The 21,950-nt window shown below is 38.4% G+C and overlaps 1 protein-coding gene across 6 annotated transcripts in view; it reads right to left on the bottom strand.

Moving 5' to 3' along the window:
• The window catches only part of MID1 (midline 1), a 318,886-nt gene that overhangs the window by 107,298 nt on the left and 189,638 nt on the right, over nucleotides 1–21,950 (bottom strand). Inside the window, exon 1 of one of the 6 annotated variants that reach the window (XM_019746334.3) lies at nucleotides 2,496–2,629. The exons of the other annotated variants lie outside the window; for them this stretch is intronic. The gene's annotated coding sequence lies outside the window, so the exon portion shown is untranslated. Of the gene's footprint in view, nucleotides 1–2,495; nucleotides 2,630–21,950 lie in introns of those variants that run through there. 6 annotated transcript variants of the gene reach the window in all.

Raw genomic sequence — 21,950 nt, forward strand, 5'->3', positions numbered from 1 at the left:
GGTAGCTCCTTTTAGAATTTCACAACTTTATTCCTCGTAGTCTCTCCTGACCTCTACTATCACACAATAAATATAACCTGCACTTTGAAGAAACACCTAGGACCCTTGTGAAGATGGCATGCATTGCAAGATTTAAACCATTGGCCAAAGTCAATGAGCAGGCTTTCTGATTCAAAATCCCAAGAGCATGGAAATTTAGGAGTCTCCAGCCCAAATGCGTTCTATGAGTTCAATCACCTACTAGAATAAGGGGATATTCGATTGTCATGTCATCCACAAGCTTTTTTATTCTAAATTTCTCTTAATGGAGGGATTAATATTTTAATCATAGGGTATACCCATTTCTCAATGTTTCCCTGTATATATTCTATGTCATGTCTGCACAGTCTATGAAAAAATAACCATTTTTCTCATTTGTAGTATATGAAAAAAAGCAAGCATTCTAGCCACCAATAATTTTACTTTCAGTCCCTCACTTCGTACAGTTCTGAAAGCCATCACTATGAGCGAAATTAATGAGTCACAAGACCAAGGAATAAACATAGATACCAACACTGGGTGGCCTGTGATCAATTGTTAATACCAGGTGGCTTTCAGCACTGCCCAAATGATTCCCAAGGCACTTCCTCCATTTTTTACCCCCAAATATCCTCTGAGGTATGGGATCTAAGCTTGATGTTAAATTTACCAAAACATAACTGAGGTGACAAACACACTGTCAAAACTGTACAATGTTACACCAAGCCACATAAAAATGATTTGGAAAAGGAAACTCTTAAAAGTGTCTTGAAAAAGAGACAGCATCAGAAATGCTACGGATAAACTTAATTCTTTATGGTCCTAAATTTCAGAAACACAATCAAGTCAATTTCCTATCCCCTCTCTTCACATGGGTATTTAAGGTTTAGTTGATTGATTACCATCTGGATTTTTGCTATGAATTTATGCCTATTATAGACCCATAGGTGGAGTATATTTTTAAGGACTGAGGAATAATGTTTTTTTTTTATCTTGGATCAGCAGAAATACAGATTTTCAGAGGACTCACAACTTCAGAACTGTGAAATACTGGATATTAGCCTCAGTGTAGGAGGCAGGGTTTGCGACGGGGACTACACTCATCTCAGATAAACATAATCTCTCATCACAAAACATTATCTAACAGAAACTCCAAAAACTGGCTGCTACATCCAAGATGAATTCACCACAAACAGAGCATTTTAAATAATATCATACAAGCACTCAATGTCTGCATATTCAGTCATGATTTAGTATTTAACTTTGAGTTATAAAATCCACAGAATAAACATACTACCGAAATGCTACTTTACTGATTAGTACCCTGGCTGATGAGACGCAGGTGAGTCAGTAAACGCACAATAAAACAAGGCCATGAAGTGAGGGAAAGAGCGGCGAGAGAGATCCAATTGAATTTTAAAGGCATTCTGAGAGACTGGAAATTGATATCACAGCACAGGCTGTATTCCATCGGTGGATTATGACAGAGAGCAGTTAAAAATGCAAAGCGGTTCTTAAAGCAACAGTACAAATAATACATCAAGTAGGAACAGGTGGAAAAAAAAGTGATCCTGAAACAGTCTATAGGTAATGCCTCTGAAATACCACTGTGGTTAACCTCTGACTATCAGCACATTCAAACTCATTCACTTAATCAGTGACACTAGACTAAGAATTTCTGCCAACCAAATTTTAGGGCACCAGAGGGACTGATGGAAAAAAAAGTGACAAGCAGATAAGCACAGAGACACTAGCTTCAAGTTTTAAAATAACTTAAACTAATTAGTACAATATTTTTAGTAACTTGTCATTTCACCTTTATTTGAAAGAGTGTTAAAATGTTTTACCTGATACCTAAAGTGAGAACCAGGGAAGACTTTCAACTTCACCAAACATCTACCTGATGGAATTCATGCAAATTGAACTAAACTGTTAACAAAACCTTTTCTGTACTTCCAAATCTGTCTATAATACGCTCATTTGTTAGTAATTGGATCTCTAGGACATTCTTTAAAATAATCCCATACCCTCTTGACCATGCAACCTGATTAATAATGAATGAACATTCCTGAAAAGAATCACTTGAAAGCATGGCAGATGTCTCTAGGGATATGAAAGCATTAATGATAAAAATTAAGGAGAAATGGGAGCTAGGTCACACTGTCTGATTATTTTAATTGAAACCTAGACTCCCAAAATTACTTTAAAAAATGCTTAAATACACCTTCTGGAGTTCATTTATACAAGCAGACAAACAAAAAGACACAAATGGCAATACAAAAAAGCAATCCTGAGTTAACCAGGAAAAATTGACCGATTCTGCTCTGTCTTAATAGTGAAGAAACCCCTTTAACAATCTCAGAAATGCAATTTTTTTCCCTACTGAACAGGTTAACAACAGGAAATAGCACATTTGTCCTTAATAGTTCTTTTACATCTCTCCAGATTCTTACAAATAGATCACCTTGAATACCCACCAATGGACTGCACCCTAGTTCTTTTTGAAGAAACATCGCCGTAGGCAGAGGATGGGAACCCACGAAATGACAGAAAGGCCACCGAGACCAGATGGTGGGTGGCAGGCAGTGCTGGAGCGGTCCTGTGTGTCTGTGAGAGCGTCAACAGTGAAACACAACAGGAAAATCGACGCGACAATTCCAGGAAGGCCAGCTCCACCTCATCCACCCAGCCAGGGTTGCTGAGTTGAAGAATCAAAACTCCCTCTTGCTTTCCAAATGCCTTTCCACGGACTCCATCGTGATTTCCCTGTGCCCTCGCCCACTCAATGTTCAACTGAAATCAGATGAAAACACGGCTCAGGTCAGGTCGACACCCACTGCCTTGTACCCCAAAAATGATAACTTGGCACTGGAATCTGTATACCCTCATTGCTCACAGGGACCAGCAGCGGGTCAGTGTCCTACAGCTGAGCATTGGATGCCAGCTTTCCATATTGCCAACAGGAGCCCTTCTGCCCAGCTCCGGGGGTCAGCAACGGGCGCTGACTTCCTGTGCATTTTGGCCCTTTCAGTGTCCTACTGAACACATGGTCGCATTATGCTCTGGATGCTGGCTTATTTTTTTAAAATAATATACTTATTATTTTGTGTCTATCTTCTGAATTAACATACAATATTTGGAAGAAGTTTTTAAAAATGTTAAAATCAGGAAGAGTGATCTCTTGTACAGACACAATAAAGCAGAGTCACTTTTTCTTCCAAAAATAGAGATCTAAATTGCAATCTACCATCTGGATAAACAACTGAAAAAATACGTGTGTATGAAACATGTACATATGTATATATACACAAACAAGTTTTACATGCATGTACATGCATGCACGTATATATTATGCACACAGCATATCCTATATACATGTCATATGTGAATATATACATATAATACATAAACACACACAGCAAATCTATGTTGGGTGTCCCAAATTTCAGTCTCCAGAATAGCAAAGAAAGAGTGAATTGAGAATGGAAAGTAATCTTGTAAAAATCGATTGTCTAAAGGAGAAGGGGAAGTTCTCTTCCTAAATGCAAAAAGCAATGTGTCCTGCGCACTGCACTTCTTTCAAGGATGTTGCTTATCACGATGCAAGACCAGAATTATAACTAAAGTAAGTCACCAGGAAAGTGTAAAAATACCAAACCAAACCAAAACAAACATGCTGACTGCAAACCTGCATAAGTCCATTTATACACCAGACATCTGGACTCCACCAAAGGTGTTTAAAGAACACTCTTGATAAAGGGCAGACAGGAGGAAAGAACTGCTTCCTCGTGTGGCAGTTTGCACATCGTGACGCCTACTTTTTACGGCATTGCGACAGCCCGCAGTGAACCAAAGCATGCTTTACATGTTTGGACATCAAAATGCAAACATATATTTTCTTGGCTTATGTATCCACACATCACAATTTGATTTCTCTTTTAACAATAAACAAAGGGATTGCTCAATTTCATAGACAGATGACTTCCCTGAGAAGTCCTCACTGCCCACAGGAGAGACATGCTTACATCATCAAATAGTATATGAAAAAACTTTTAATCAAGAGATTGAAAAGCATCGCTTTTGCTAAAACAACATTAAAATCGTCAAAATTTCTGAGACATGTTGGCATTGTAGTGGAAAATTAGCCTGAACATCTCAAGTTGAAACATCAGGAAACAAACATTTACTCCACCCCTCAAAAACAAAAGAAAATGATCAACAACACAACCAAACACATTTTATAATCTTCTGAAGAGCGTAATCTGACAACCTTTACAGGAAATTTTCCACTGTCAGAGGGTCTTAGACATTTCATGTCTTTTACAGTTTATGTGAAGAAATAAAGCATGCAGTTTTAAAGGCAAATGGGACCTCTTACATTACATTGAAAATGACTAGTGTTTTCTAGGTTTATCCTGTACTGGGTGTCAGGCAAGAGTTTGCTTCTGAAGGCTGGGATTGCAGACTTCAAAGACAAGGAAGAGAGTGAGAACTTGAAGTCTGAATCGATCTGCCCGGAGAGGGGACCAACAGCGTGGTGGTGGCAGAAATGGAAGCCATGGGTGCTGGTGCAACAACCCTCCCTGAACACTTTTCCAAGTGTATTTACAGTTCAATAAGCATTTCTGTACACATTCATAGAACTACGTCCATGTCTATATAAAATCCCACGTGGCTGCAATGGAATTAGTTAAATATGTATGTGTCCATATGTATGCATACCTCCCCCCAACACACACACACACACACACAAGCAAAAGCACCTTTGCCAAATTACTGGGGACTTGATAGAATTCATTCTTCACAGACCTCCTGCATTTGGGAAACTTTCTTTCCTCCAAAAACAGAAACCTGTCAATAATTTATGTATTAAAAAACAAAAACCCGCCTACTCCTATCTGAAAAGAGTTGCCTAGAAATTAGCAAAATGACCTAAGAGGTCTAGTCTCTGAAGGACAGACCAGTTGAGCTGGATTTTTGCAGCAAGTAGATTCCACCTGGAAAAACACTTGTCTCTTGGGGAAACTTTTTCTTACTTCTTTTATAAAAAACCCCTCTAGAAGGCAGAGAAAGCGCCCACTTTCCCCTTCCCACTTATTATCTTCCAGGAGATAAATGAATCAATAAATAGTTGCTGGTATTGCCAATGTGGCATTTCACAATTGTTCTCTGAACACTGGAAAGCTTAAGTTCAACGACAGGAACAACCAATCTGGTCCCATGACTCACCGAGCTAATGACAATGTTACATAGTAACTGATTCCTATTGTATGAACTGGACTGGGAAATTCTCTCAAATATGACAGCGCCTTTTCTCAAAGGAAATCACTTTTCCTCTCAACTTCAAAGTTAGTCACACACAAAAACCTCATGCTCACAATACCCTGAAGCTACTTTGCGATCTTAAAAAATAAAGAAAAGTAACCCTTATTCACAACTCCTGGTTAACTATTGTGAAGAGCATGCTTTAAAGATTTCCCGTGATCACTGAAGCCCTACAGTCAGGGAATGGAGTCTTTTTTTTTTTTTTTTGAAGGCAACAGAAAGAGGAGTGACTCTTTTGTTCTGAATTGTTATTGTAAAGCACCACACGCGAGAAGGGGGAACGACGGGAACATGGCAATGAAAAGGACAATTGCGCTGACAAATGAAAACAGGATATTAAGAACAGAGTCGGAACTGTGCGTCCCTACAGAACAAAGGCGGGTGCTTCTTGGGAGAAATTCGAGCAAACATACTTTGAACAGATTTAGATACTAATGGATGAACTAGTTTTCCAGGCAGCAAGAGATCTTTAAGTCAGGGGCAGTAAAATTAGGTTATCATCAAAACACAGACACACACAGTTTAAAGTAGCATAAAATTAAAAGTGCTTTCAAATCACATTAAATCACTCACTTTCCAACCCATGATCCACTTCTTGAAATTGCTAGATATGTTTGGCCCCATCTAAAATAAGATACTGTTTTTTAAATTAAATAACTGAGCTCATTTAGTATATATTGCTAAGGAAACGGAATTTTTTACAAAAAGAAAAAACATCTCTCAATTCAGAACATACTCTACCTTACACTTTTTAAATGAAACCTTTAAATAGAGCCTTCAAGAACTCCCAGAGAAGCTATGGAATGGCTTCTGTGTTAGAAACGATCATTGCAACTAACATGAATATAACAGAATGGTTTTGTCAAGTCATGCTTGTATCCTCTACTCTTCTTCTGATGTAAATGCTGCTAAAGCTGCTAGAATGACAATACATTTAATCAGATCGTCCTATAATTTATTGGATTTATCACATAAGAATAATAATAATAATTATTATTGCAGTCTCTAAGCCAGGGGTGTCAAACTTCTTTCAACGGTTTTTACCAAGGGCCATATGCGGTAAAATATACAAACAGCCGGGCCACTCACTCGAGGTGAAGTACGTATTGCCTCACCTGGTTTATTTAAGTAAACTAAATATATTTTTGGAATTTGCTGCGGGCCAATTAACATGGATTGCGGGCCACAGTTGGCCCGCGGGCCTCAGTTTGGACACCCCTGCTCTAAGCTAACAGGACTCAGAAAAGTAAACAATACATCCTATCTTGTACTGAATCTAAAATTGCAGGGTATTTCCTCTTCTCTATGTTCTGCTACTGTTCTTTTTTTCTCTTTCCCCATCCTTTCCTTCTATTGTGAGATGAGAGGTGGCCTGAGAGGCTTTCTTCTTTTAGATAATGCATTTAATCCACCTTTCTCTTTGATGTGCTGTCAGAAATCTTGGGGTTAAGCTCTAAGCTCAATTGGCCAACCTGTCCTTGGTCTACTTTTGGAGTGAGACCATCAGTGTGGTGTCATGCAAAGAAACATGTACCTTGAAACCAGATAAACCTGAGTTCAAACCCTAGCTCTGCCATTTCCTAGCAAGGGCGGATAGGAGTCAGCTACTCAACATATCTTTTACTCACAGATACTCTGCATATCTTATACAGTTTCCTTATCTGTAAAATGTGACAATGAGAGCAATCTCAAAGGGTCCTTTGAGGGTTAAGTGAGGCAAAGTTTTAAAAGTTTAAAAGCGCTCATATCCTTCTTCTTCTCTGGTCCTGAATCACTTCTTCTCACTTTTCTCTGAATGTATTAATTATCTGTATTATTTTATTCATTACCACTGGATCGCCCACCACGATCTTGAGATTTCAGTCCTCTGCTCTCTGTCCCATATGAATCCTTTGCCAGAATTTTTTATTTTGCAGGAAATAAGGGACCCTGGCAGGGGTGGGGGCAAGCAAGACTATCAAAAACAGTAAAGGGTTTCAGATTTTTCCTATTTGAAAGCTACTCGGTTAGCCCACTAGTTTCATGGATGCTGGCAGAAGACACGAGATCCCTGAATCAGAGACAAAGGACACTTTTAGTCAGGGCAGCAAGCATCATGTATTTCATGTTCATATCAGTTCCCCTGTCCCCTCAAGTCCCACAGAGCATCCCAGATACACGCAGCATATGCAGGGGGTTTGTATCAGAGCTGCACAACCCCAGCTTAGGACACCTGACTCTTTTTATTATGGACTGATTGCAAGCAAACCTGCTGGACATTTGGCTGGGGAGAGACACAATGTTTATTATAATGAACAACAAAACAACCTGCCTTCTACCCTGGATGGAGACACTCTATCTTGATCTTCTGAGGCTGTCTGCTATACAAACATCCTTGAAAAGATAATCTGGAACAAAGGCCATCAGCACCTCAGCTCACAAGAGGTACAGAAACTTGAGAGATCCATGGAGAATTATTTCCCAACAGACACCGCTCCTGTCTCCTCCTGGAGATCTGGCCAACAGTGGTCACTAGAAATCAGATCACCATGAGGCTTTCTAGCAGTTATAGTAGAGGTGGTAAACTGACACTGAATGACCTTGAGCCATGGAAGATCAGAGGTAAAAGGAACCGCAAGAAAAGTGCTCCCTGCACCTCATCCCCTAATACCACCTGATGAACTGGGAAAACTGGCAGAGAGCAGGTAGGCCTCACACGTAGATTTTGCCCAAATAAACAAAGCCCTTAATAACTTCCTTATTAGTCCCAGCCTGTATCTGGTCTGCAACTTCAACTCTTCACTCTTAACCTAAACTCATTTTAAGAGTTTCGAAGAGTAAGCTAGTTTTGTTACTTTTATGACGTTAGAAATCTTACATGTACATTAATTTGGCTTTCTTTAACTAAGCATATTTTTTTTTAAATTTTAGAACTACTTTTGGAGTCAAACCAGAGAGAAAGTCATTTCTCTGATTATTCTTTCATTCGCCTGTACTTTTGAGGTCTTGTGGTATGCCAGGCCCTGCTCCCGACACTAGGAATGCACTGGTGAATATGAGAGAAAAGAAAGGCCTGCCCTGGGAGAGCTTACGTTTTAATAAGGGAAACATAAAATAATCCAGGAAATGGGTTGAACCACGATAATTTCAAAGAACCATACATAAAATGAAAGAAAGAAAAAAGGATGACATGATAGAAGGCAGAGGGGTAGATACAGGTCTATTTTAGTTAAGAAGGTATTTCCACTCATATCTGTGCAGGCTTTCTTGATATTTTGGTTTTTCCCCTTGCCAATAAACAAGCAAAGACATGTTAATTTCAAGATAAAACTTTCCAGCATTTACGCAGAGTTGTGATTAATTTTTCAAGTTGTTAAATGCTTAATTTCAGATATGCTTAAGGAATGGTTTCTTTTTCAAAGACGTTAGAATCCAACTTTTACTACTTCCTACACGAAAAGACAGAGTGATGAATTATTGGGAAGCAGTGACCTCTTTATTTATTTTAGCAATGAAACTTGAGAGAGAAAAGCCATGATCACACGGTGAACCAAAAAAACAGGAACTATGGTACTTAGAATTCCCTGAATGTCTGAGTGTTTGATGGCAGGATGTTAACTTAAAGTTGAAAGTAACCATGGACATGCAGTTAAGGGTACAGGGAAGGGTGTGAAGGAAATTAAGAGAGACATTTCAAGAGTCATTGGTTTTGCTTTTGCCTCTCTAGAAGAAATTTCAGGAAGGAAAAGTAAAGTGGGGAAACAGGTACAGCCAGGGCTTCATGCCTGGAGGATCAAAGAGGAATTAAAACTAGAAGATCTCATTGCCTGAGAGATCTATTGTTTTATTGACAGTGACAACAATGACAAAAGGTATCTCAAAATAAATAAATTCATTGTCTAGGTAAAATTGCAACAGCAGCCGAAACATGGCGAGCTGGAGGGAGATGACCACAGAGGGAATTGTTCTGCGAGAATAAAGAGTTGCTATTGCAGCTCCAGCAGAAGCCAAGGGAAGAGCTTGGGAAGTCTGGTGGTGGGTGCCAGGTACTTCCTAGTAAAACAGATAAGATTTAGGAGAGGAGGGAGTGGCAGGAGCAAGAGGGGGTTATAAAACAAGTCATTCTCAGAGAGTGAATTACCCCCAACCCAAAGACTTTTTGACCTAAAAACCAAGATTTAAAATGTTTCTTTGGGGTCTTGACATCTGCCAAAAAATATTTGTAATCTATATGAAAACAAATTCCATAAATGCCACAAGGCTTCTAATGTCTTTTAAAAAATACTCTCAGGGCAGGCTAAACGCTGAAAGATTTTTCTTACATTATCCAAATATTTCCTTGTTGTATCTTTGAGGGAAATTATAAACGTAATTTATAAAACAGGAAATCAAGACATTGCCTGGAAATTAATATTAAAAGGCACAATCTTAGGGACTTGACTCGAAGCATTTTTGTTGTTGTTGTTTTTCTTTGTGTCTTATTTGTCTGTTGTTTAGGATTATTTGAGCCTTAAAGAAAAAAGTTGCATTTTAAGCTAGTAAGTGTGCATTTCATCTTGTATATTTTATCCTTTCACTGAATCAAATTATATAAGAAGCTGGATTTTTTAATATAAGTGAAGGTGAAATTGAAAAGACAGTACTTGAGATGCAATCTAGGGCTTTAAAAATCACTTATAAAAAGGTATCTGGCTTTAAGAACAGTGAGCTTTCAAGGTAGCTAAGATATCTTAAAGTGGGGTATATTTATTTTGATAATAAACATGAATATTAATTGGAGAAAGAATCACAATTATATGAGAAAGCATTGCACTAAAAAAAACTTTTTAATGTCTGATTTATCGTTTTAAGGTAAAGATCGGTGGGTTATCCCTTGTTACGAAGCTTCTTGAGCTTGTCCTTATTTAAATCAAGACACCTGGCATGATTCCAAACAGTTCTGTCAGTTGTCTAAGTCTATTCTTCCCATTACAAATTCCTCCAAGTGACTCCCTCTTGTAAACGGATGCAAATATTCCGTTTCACAACTCTATTCATTTTCATCCTTAGAACAGAGATTGGGAAATCGCTCACTGCCGGGGCGCTGGGCAAAGGGTGCAAGATGATGTCATGGTGACTTCCCAGAAGGGAGTTTTGTTGTGTGTAAGCCACTGCCAGGCAACTTCCCCAATCATCAACTGCCAAAATATCATGGTCCAAATAGGGGCGCTCTGATCCCCCTTCCCACCCCGCCTAGCAGCATCCAGAAGCAATTCTTTGCATGGGTGCTTCTTCATCGTGATGCTGACTGGCAGCTCCGAGGATTAAACTCAGGTCCTTTATGCACATTAGCCCCCTGGAGTGTTGAACTCCAAAACCTCTATTTTCTCCTGAGTCTACCCTGTATCTCACAAAACCCTAGTTAGCCACTGTGGTACATAGCCTTTCTTCCATCCTGGGTTATCAAAAGAAAACAAAACAAAACACCAGACCCTACCACAATATGATGGAGATGGTAATGATGGAGGGTTTGTAGGGTAGTGGGCAGATTCCAAGTTCTTTCATAGCTGAGACTTGGGAACCCATTTACTTCTGTATCATTAATACTTCACATTCGCGTTAGCACAGTCTTCTTACAATGGTACAAATGATCAACTGGCTGAATGAAAACTGTGTGCTGTGTGTGATTATATATATATATATATATATATATATATATATATATATATGTATATCCATAAAAAAACAGCCCTCAGAACTGCTCAATGAAAATCAAGATCAGTGTCTTCTTAATCAAGCAAAATTTCCCACTTCTCGACTACATTAAAAAAAAAAATAGACCGACCATCTGGCCTGTCTGTTACTTGAGGAGTTTTGCTCTTCACTTCCTGGTGGTGATTTTTAGCAAAACATAATTTCACTTATAAATTATTTTTACCATGATGCATTTCCTTCTGTGCACCACTTTAAGAAACGAGTAGAAAGCATTGTTCTGTTTCTAGGAAAATACTTTTGAATTCTAAATGGCAGCTTTGAAAGGGGAAGGGTATGCTTTAAAGTTAGAAAGTGAAATTCACTTGTGCGGGAACTAGGATTACAATAAAAGTCAAACTTCAATGAATTGAAATTCTCTGGAAATGGGAGAATTCTGGTTAATTTAATTTTCTGGTTAACTGAACCCCAAATAGAAAACCTTCCTTTTTTTTTTCTTTTTTTTTTCTTTTTTTGGTTAAATCCTCATTGAAATGTTCCTAAAATGCTTGAGACCAGTTTACTTGCATAAATACAAACCATATACTGGATCTAATTTAAAGGTTCTTAGGGAATTCTAAATTTTATTGTTCCTTGAGACCATCATTATAAAGATCTTTTTATTCCCTTTCATCATAAATAGAGATTTAAGAGATTGAGCTGAGATTTAAGAGATATGTATGACCATGGATATTTACATTAATCCATAATATCACCCTCTTCCTTGTATTTCACAAATCTCTTGGAAAAGAATAATGTAGAAAACTGGTTAATAGAGAGGTTTTATTCTTTTGGAAAAATTCAGGTAAACTGAGGCTTTTGTTTGTTTGTGTGCTACAGAAAACCGACAAAATTTCCTCTTCTTTACCTGATTAATAAATGTAAAAATGAATAATTTTAATATAGTACTTCTAATCAATTTTATTTACACAAATTAAAGACCATGTAAATGCCTTTGATGTATATATTGAAACTCACTGAGAAAGCACGAGGATTTAGGTTTCATGGTGGAACATATAAGGGTGACCCCAAACTGGCCCCATATGTTCCCCCTTCCACAATGTGGTCTAGCCGTCACTTGGGCACCATGTTCCAATTTCTCATAGAACCGTGCCACCTTGAGCTACCAAATAATAACACTGTATTGAGTCAAGTTATTGCCCAACAGAAAGAGACCTCTAGTCTTACAGCAGGCTTCCTGCCCTTTGGTGAAGATTATTGTAGAAAGAATTCCTGCATTGGGTAGGAGATTAGAAAAATGTCAGCTAAGATCATTTCTAATTCTGAATACCTTGCACGGTATGTGGAAAAGAAGACTGGGGCTGCTGCTCTCTCTCTCTCTTTCTGAGACTCTCTATCTCTCTTTGAGACTCTCTCTCTCTCTCTCTCTCTCTCTCACATACACATACACATACACACACACACACACACACACAGACACACACACACACACACAAAACCACTCTTTCTCTGGGGTAAGGGGTGTTACCATACACTCATCCTCAAAGCAGCACTAGGCAAAATCTAATGTTCATGGAGATCCTATTATTTGCCAGGAACTCTGTTAGCTACTGGACATGCAGTAGGATTTTCATAAAGATTTCCATAAAGGACTGAATGAAGCTGAAGGGATCAGCCACATCTCACTTACAGACCTACAAAAGATTTCCTTATAGGTAGATCAAGGATGCCAAATTTCATGGCAATGTTGTTGTTTCTGGACAATGGCATTTTGAAAATGGTACAGTGGGTATGCCCTAAAAATACGACTTTATTGTAAGGCATAAATATGCCCATTTATATATTAATTTTACCAACTAATATGTCTTGGGCACAAATGTATTGAGAATATAGGTACTGAGTAGATGTTTTAGACCTCAGTCTGCAACTCAGTATAGACTTTGCCTGCGATTGATGGGTTTTTCTTCTTGCTCATTTTGTCTTTGTATTTATACTGTCTTCTTTCAGTATCCTTTCACCAAGTCTTGCCCTGAAGAAGGGTCATGGCACTCAAACCACAGGCTTTTTTTTTTAACGACCCCTCAGAGAACATTATACATTTAAACCTTGGAGAGTTCTGCAGACGCTCCACGCTGGAATACTTAAAAATGATGTAAGGGACACGAGGCTGATTCGGCTCCAACACGTCACCAGTGATTTCCGGGATGACTGAGTCAATGTGATGTCCTGGGTCAAGAGTCTGGACAAGTGGCCCCATCCCATTTAGAACCGCCAAACACTCTCCTGGCTTATTTGTAGACACAGAATCAAGAAGTACGATAGATTGTTACCTGCTGACTCCATGTGAAGTTGCCCTTCCATTAAATACTTAAATAGCTTCCTAAGAAAAGGGCAAAAAGGTCTCATGATGCATTACTTAGTTAACAATTATACCCTGATAGACAGTGTGCTGATATTGATTTTTCACTGCACAAAACAAATATCTATAAAAAGAATTACTAACTTAATGGAAATAATAGTTATTTGGGGGAGTTGGAGACTTCTAGGCAAGAATAAAGAATGCATTAATTTACTTAACACCCAAATGATTGATTGATATGTAATGCAATTTACATAAGGCTTCCTTTGAATTTCCTATTTGTTTGGATCATTCCTTCATGTACCCAGAGTTGACTTTTTTTTTTTTTTTTTAGCATCTACAACTTGTCAGGCACTTTATAGAAACTGTCTCTAATCCCTACCCAAACCCTAAAAAGTAGGTATCATTTTCCCCATCCTGCAGACGAGAAAACTGAGGCTCAGAATTAAAGCAGGAAATCTGCCCAGGGCCACACAGCTAGCACACAGTAGAGTCCAGTTTAGAATCTGGGGTTTTCTGACTTTTGCATTGGTCATGAAGTCTTCAGTAGGATCCATTTAGGAATTTCACAAGCTAAGCACTCCCCAGTCTCCCTTAGAAGAACTGACATCTGGATCATATTGGCAAGTGGGTGCTTTAAACATGAGAGAAAATTAGGCAAAAAAACCTAAGACTGGATTACGTCCATGAGTTCACTCACCAATATCTCCCCAAGTACTCTTTTTTTTATATATAACTAGCTTGTCATCCAACCTTTCTACTCAGTGAACAATGGCTTGTGACCTCCCGGTTAGCAAGTTCACAGGAGAAATATATCAGTTATAATTAATGTTTACTAGAATAAATGTAAATATTTTAAAACATACAACAGTTCCAAGCACATGTGATTTCCATTTTATTTTATGAAACACTAAAAATCCACTTGTCCACCCCATTAATTATAACCTGCTCTCAGCCCTGACCTGTATATAATTCCCTCTGACGTAAATTGGAACAAGGTGCTCAGAATGGAAGCAGCCTACACCCCAACAGGGCTACAAAATGTCAAGTTCCCAAACCTCTCCAAAGTGTAACCTGACATTTTTCTAAGATTAGAGGCAGTTTGTGAATTTAAAAAGAGGGCTTAAAGACTCACCACAGTTAAATCCTACAGTAACTCCTGAAATATCCAAAGTAAACAGGACTAAGGGTGCTCTGGGGACACCAAAACCTTGCTAGGAGAGAAGAAACACTCTTTAGTAGGTGGTATTTCTTTGCAGAAAATAATGTACGTGCATTCAACCAGAATTAAGAAGAATGCAACAATAAACTTTGAGGCAGGAAGCCCTCTAGAGATCTAAAGAAGTCATGAATGGGCCATGCAAAATACTTCTCCTTTTCCTACATGTGAATGATTGAGTTTACGCTGCCCATTAATCCTAAATGTTGAAGGCAAAAAAGAGAATGGTTAACTTTTCTAACAGTATTTTTCTTGACACAATTGTAATATGTATTCATTTCTAACATTCCCCAAAAGCAAAACACCTAGAAGATCTAACCACTAAGAAGTAGCATTTGGTAAATTTATCTTTCTAGTCATTTTTCTGTACATCTTATCCACAGAAACGAGAACATACGTTACATCTTGTTTTGTGAGTTGTTACTTTAAATATAATATATTGGGTGATTTTCCAGGTTCAAAGACTCTTCTCATTTCTCAGGATTAATCTTAAGTACCTTTTAGTATAACTGAAATATTACTGCCACTTACCAAATCAAATAGATATGTAAGCTGAAGATTTAATAAATATTAAAATGTGAGCAATTTCTATTTTCCCATTACAACATGCACTGTCAATGAGAGTGATATTGCCCCCAAGGGGGAGAAAATTAGTTTTTAGTGGCAAAAAAATCTTATTCTTTTTATGTACAAAGCACAGATACCCAGAAATAAATACATAATATAGTTGTAGCATTAATATTCCATGGCGGGGAGCAAGTCGAAAAACATGTTTAAAAAGACTCCTCAGGGCAACGATAAACGCAAACAGGTTGTAAAATACTGCGCTACAGCATCAGACTTGTAAATAGTGGCCTTTATGTTGCTGGAATTCAAAAGATGAATTTTCCATTTTAAATGTTTCATCCTTGAATGAATTTCAGCCCATTTCTGAGTTGGAGAAACTGAGGTTCCAAGAAGCAGATGTTTAGCGAGTCCAGGGCCCATGTGGTCAGGCCAGGCCCATCTGTATTATCTCTCTCCTTAAAGTGATATGCCCATTGTCAGCACATGTTAGTTATATCTGCCATGTTCTTACTAAGGACTCAATGGGGTGTGGGGTTAGGAGGTACATGTTGAGTGAGAAGATGCTTTGAAGACAGGCGAACAGACTACCTGTGAAAGGACCAGCTCTTGCTGTGTGCTGCCTTCTTGTGCTGTCTTGGCCTCCAGTATGCCTCTTCTCAACACCCTTAAGTTGCCCTAAGCTGATGGGCCATCTGCCCTCCAATGTTTGTTGGTGTTTCTGTGACCACCACCACCCAGGAGGTGGTCACAGACAGAGGAGAATGCCCCAAAATACAGATTTCCTTGCAGGAAGAAGCAAGTGTCAGGAGGAAGAAAACACCATAGAGTTTGTCATCTGCCCTTTAACCCTGGGAGGGCATGGACCAACTGTGCACAAAGCTGTTGTTATCATAAGCAATACAGCTCAAATGAGCAAGGCAGCAGCTGAAAATCTTCCTCATTTTTTATGGTACGCAGAATTTCTAAAATGGTGGCCCAAAGATGTCTGCCTTAATCTCCAGAACCTATGAATGGCAGATATCACTCTGCTGAGTGTATTGTGTTATGTCTATGCACCGTGTTTCCCCGAAAATAAGACCTTGCCAGACCATCAGCTCTAATGCGTCTTTTGGAGCAAAAATTAATATAAAACCCAGTATTATATTATATTATATTATATTATATTATATTATATTATATTATAACAGCCGGGTCTTATATTATAGTAAAATAATACAGGGTCTTATATTAATCTTTGCTCCAAAACATACATTAAGAGCTGATGGTCCGGCTAGGTCTTATTTTCAGGGAAACACAGTAGCACAGTTGACATTAGGAGAGAAAGATAATCCAGATGGGCCTGGCCTGACCACATGGGCCCTGAAAAGCTGAGAGATTTTTCCACCTGATGGCAGAAGAGAAGTTTAGAGAGATCCTATGTGTGCGAAAGACTCAATGTACCCTTGCTGCTTTGAGGATGGAGACAGCCACATGACAAGGAATGCGGGTGGCCCCTAAGAAGAAAGAGTGGACCCCAGCTATGAAGAAAATGGGGACTCCAGTCCTAAAAATGCAAGACAATAAATTCTGGCAACCAGACCAGTGAGCTTGGCAGCAGATTCTTCCCCAGGGCCTCCAGATCAGAGCCTCGCCCAGACAACACATTGAGTTCAGCTTCATGAGACCATGAGCAGAGAACACAGGAGGCCACCCAGACTTATGACCTACAGAACCATGAGCTAATAAATGGGTGTAGTTTTAACCTGTAAGTTTGTGGTAATTTGTTACACAGCAATAGTAAACGAATACAGTCTCCCTTCTCTACAATCATACCAGTCATAGAAATGAGTGGCATTCTCAAGATGTTTGTCTCTAGGTCATAGACCCTGGTCAGTGACAATTAATGCAAATAAAGTTTCCAATCTTGGGCCTCTCACTGACCTTCGCAACCCCTTTGAGAACCTACAAGCAATACTGCCACTCATGGCCTAGCTGTTGACTGCTGCTCTGATCAACTGTCCCTGGGGAGGAGTTTCATCACGTTCACTTCATGATCAAGTTCTCGGTGCTCTCCATCTTCCCGCCCTGGTTTATTTAGTGCTTAGCATCTTCCGCAGCTCATGCATCCATCTGATGTATTTATTTCACTTGAAATGTCCTTTACCTGCTTAGAACTTTTCTTTCTACATCTCGAACGTTTCATCTGCCTCTCTAAGTCCCCATGCCTTCGTTTTCCTATCATGGGCTGCTCAAAGGATTATGTTAGAAGTGGAAGTCTAAATACTCTTCCATGCCTTCATTTCCCTCAATTTTCTGTAGGGAAAATAGAAGCAGTAATTGCTAAGTTATATGCTAAGGCGCAAAGAGAAGGAAGGGGATTAGGTATCAGATATGGCTTAACTGGAAGTTTTCCAAGTCTTTTATCAACTCTGGTACCTGCTGCAAGGTTTAAGTCTTTCTAGGCCTCATTTTTCTCATTTCTGAGAGTACTAGTAATAGCTAACTCATGGAGTTGCAAGGAGGAATAAAATGGTAAAGGTCTAGATAACAGAAACTGGAATATGAAAACACTTAATTATTACTGTGAGAAGAATTCAGGTGAGAGTTTGCATAAAATGCTTTCTATTTTCCAGGACATAGCTTTGTAAATAATCTCTTTATCTCTTCCATTATCACAAGAACAAAGCCACAGTAAAATTTAAGGCAGACTTCAGCCTTGACAATGAGAGTACTGTATGATATGGAAACAATCATTTGACATGAGGATGCGGTATCTGTTACTTTATACATACATTATCGATATATACATTATATACACTATGCATATACTTTGTATACTTTATATACTTTATGTATACTTTATATACATTATGTATATACTTTATACATACCTTATGTATGTATACATACAAACATAAAGAAAAACTTTTAGGATTAGGAAGAAAGTTCTGCAGTTGCCATATTTGTTAGGATATTTCTGTTGGTTTTTCTGTAAAGTTGAATAAACTGTAAGCCCCCTGAGGCCAGAGTACATGTTTAATTCATCTTGGAGAGCTACAAAGTCTGCTGAGAACTGTGGCCTCAGTGGGTACTTGACTTATTTATGCATCAAAAAATCAGTTAAACAGTGAAATTTATGCTGAAAACTGTGGTGAGCTCAACATTTGATTTTTTCCCTCTGAATTCTCTTATGATCCTAGTGAATATGTTTCATTTTTCTTCAAATTAATACCTCTAAATAGTTCTAAGACAGAACCAAGGGGAATATTTGGGAGTTACAGGGAATAGGCCAGACCTTCCCCAAATCAACATGTTCTTCAACTTCTGACTTGTGCTCAAATCAGAAAATAAACCCAAAGAGTATAATAGAAACGGCCAACATATTCCAACTGTTTTCTTTCTTTTGCATTTCTAGCTCATTACCCAGGCAGTACTGCCAGTGTCTCAGTGGCTGCATTCTGTAGGAGCCATTAATACCAACAGCTCCTTCATGGATTGGAAAACTGAGGACTTTTACTTCCAGATTTAAGGAACACACTTGCTGAAGAGTTTTCTTTCCGTAAATTACTTGTCATTAAAATAACGATGGATGCACTCATTAGTCAAATTAAAGATCATCTTTCTGCAAGTGTATCAAATGCAGATAAAGAATAATAAAGCATTGTTGGTAGTTTTTTTTAAAAAATGTGAACTTAATGAATAACTTTGCTGTTAAAATTCAGCAGCCAGGGGCAATGAAAAGTTCCCAGGGCTTTAAATTCACAGCCTTGGCAGACTTCTTAATGGCCTCTGTTCAAGATATCCATAGCTTCCCTGACTTAAAAATAAAATCTCAAAACCACACAAGGTAGCACTATTTTACTCGAAATACTCTTTAGAAAAGATCCTATTAGCTGATTTTTCATAATTTGCTAGAAAGTTGACTGTTACAATTTAGTGTCTCAATAGCTTGGCCTTTAAACATAACGTAGCATTATTTATTGCTTTAAGTTGTACATTGACTTAAGGACTTTAACATGCTTCACACAAACCTGTTGATGACTTGGGCACCTTTCTAAGCCATTAGCCTAGAGCCGAGGGTCTGCAAACTATGGCCCTCAGCCTGTTTTGTGTGGTCTGCAAGCTAGAAATGGTTTGTGTGTTTTTAAGGGCTGAGAAAAAAAATCAAGAGTCATATTTTGCAACGTGAAAATTATATGAAATTCAAATCTCAGTGTCCAGAAATAGGACATTTTTTGGAGCATTTCACCTCCAATTGTTTACCTATTGCTTATGGCTGAGTTGTGTAGTTTCAACAGAGACTGATGGCCCACAAAGCCCAAAATATTTGCTATCTGGCCTTTATGAAGAAGTTTGCTGAGCCCTGTACTAGATTTATATGGTATGAGGATGGTGCAAACAGCTTGAAACTTTGTCCCCCAAGAGCATGGAGTTGTCCATAGAGCCTGGACGTCTCTGAGCACTGTCCTTATTACACTTCCACTTATACACTGTTTCCTAATTACTGGGGCTGAGGAAAGAGGGAAGTCACCAGTATGGCTGCATGAGTACTCTGCTTGTTCCCTTTAGAGATGGGACAGGAGTATTTGAAGCTGCGTATTTTAAAATCTACATAAAATTAGCAAGTGGTTCCCGATAACCACTAAGGACCCCCCTTTTCATTAAATGCTGGTGCTCTGCTTATCATTTTAAAAAACAGCTTTACTGAAATATAATTCACATATCAGAAACTCATCCATTTAAAGTGTACAAGTCAGTGTTGTGCAACCATCACCACTAATTCCAGAACATTAATAAGACCCAGTATTATATTACATTATAATAGCCCAAAAAGAAATGCCACACCGATTAGCAGTCCCTCTCCATTCTCCCTTCCTCCTAGTTCCTGGCAACTACTGATCTACTTTTTGTTTCTATAAAATTAGCTTTTTCTGGACATTTCATATATATCATACAATATGGGTCCCTCTATGGCTGGCTTCTCTCACTTAGCATGTTTTTTAATACCTCTTCCATTTTAACTTCACAAAAATCCCCAGGTTTAGAAGTATCTGATGAAAAGAATCGTTTAAAAGTAATGACTGTCCAATCTCCTTCAAATTTTTTGAAATGATAAAAATGGCCTACAGCCTTTTCTCACGGTCCACAGGAACACCTATGAGTCTGAGCAATGCCATTTAGGACATAGCTCTGCCACCGTGTGCTCGTTCTATCATTTCCTCAACAAATATTCACAGAGCACCTGGTATACGCCAGGAACTGTGCGAGGTGGGGAGCAAGACGTCTGAGTTTCAGATCTAGCTCTTCACAATCTTACTTTTGATTAGATACTGGCTTGCTCTGTCAATCCCTAAACATCTTATTGCCAGCACATTGTGTGTATTTTCCAGAATTCTAGTCTTTTATGTAAAAATGATGTAATTTCTTAGGATGTTCAAAAGAATTTAAGTTGCCTTCAACTTTCCAAATAGCTGAAGAAAGCTCCTGATTCCTCAACCCCCTCCCTTTTTCTACTTATCTGCTCCCTTTTTTCTTCTCTTCCATCTTAGGACTCCTTTATTTGATTACTATTGTGAGTCTTATAATACACACCAGCAAGATACTGCGAATATCCATGGAGTATTAGACAGAAAAAGGGAACAAAATTCAAACCTTGTCCATCAATGATTTTTTTCTTAGTATCTAGATGCCTGCCATTATGTTATTGCTCACCAACTAGCAAAGACTCAGAATTTCCACTCCAGAAGTAAGGTAGGCAAAGTCTCTACAATCCAGGCAGTGAGAGTTTAAAATAGTGGCTTTAAGATCACTGGGTATTAGAAGCCGAACGGTATCTCTTTCCTCCAATCAGGTGAGTGTCTCCCACAGACAGATCATTTAACTGTTGGACATTTGTACTTACTAACATTGCTTGATCCTAAAGGATAGAGTCCAAATCAAACACATCTGGGCATATTTAACCTAGAAAAATGCCCCCAGAAGGCCCTGTTAGCTTTGTCTTTGAAGTGCTGTCAGAGAACAGAGTAACTGCACATGTTCTGTGCTGTGTAGAGGGGGCCAAACATGGGTAAAAGCAATAGGGAGATACAGAGATTTTATCTAAGGACAAACTTTCTACCTATGAATGATGTCCCAAATCGGAATGGGCCTCGTGAGAATCCCTTCCTGTACTGGCATTCCTGGGGCCATTAGAAAGGGGGTGCTGGTGACATTATAGGAATTAAAAGAGGACAAGGTACAAAGAAATGAACCAAAGACCTTTGACCCCCAGTAATGTAGTCCGTGGCAAAGGTGGTGCTAAGAAGCCCAGTTGGGGAGATTTTTAGTTTAAAGTAGCTATGAGGGTTCAACCCCAAAGAGTGATATGTTTTTGAAAATGATAAAGATGATGTTTCAATGTCAATGGTAACATAATTTTAAAAGTATTTATGCAATAATTTAGCAAATGAAAAGCATTAGTTAGGTTAATGTTAGTGATTTTTAACCTGTCCAGATATTGACTATTATATCCTTTAAAAAAAAAGATATTTGAGCAAAAGGCCAGAAGTAGTCTTTGGAATTAAAAAGAAAACATATGTATTCACATATATAAATTTGAATAGTAAATACTTACTCTTTATATATAGATTCTTAAAATGATCATTAGACAAGAGCTCCATGATAAAACTTGAAATTTAAAAACACAAGGCAGTATGTGTTTTTTTCACAAGAAAATCATGAACCACAGGGAAGACTCTACCTTGACATTATTTATCAAGAACACAGTAATTTAAAATCTAAAAGCATTCCATTGCCTTAGGCTGGAACTAATCA

The sequence above is a fragment of the Rhinolophus sinicus genome, chromosome 18 (genome assembly GCF_057876585.1).
Source record: "Rhinolophus sinicus isolate RSI-liver-muscle chromosome 18, RSI-T2T, whole genome shotgun sequence".
NCBI classification, from domain to species: Eukaryota; Metazoa; Chordata; class Mammalia; order Chiroptera; family Rhinolophidae; genus Rhinolophus; species Rhinolophus sinicus.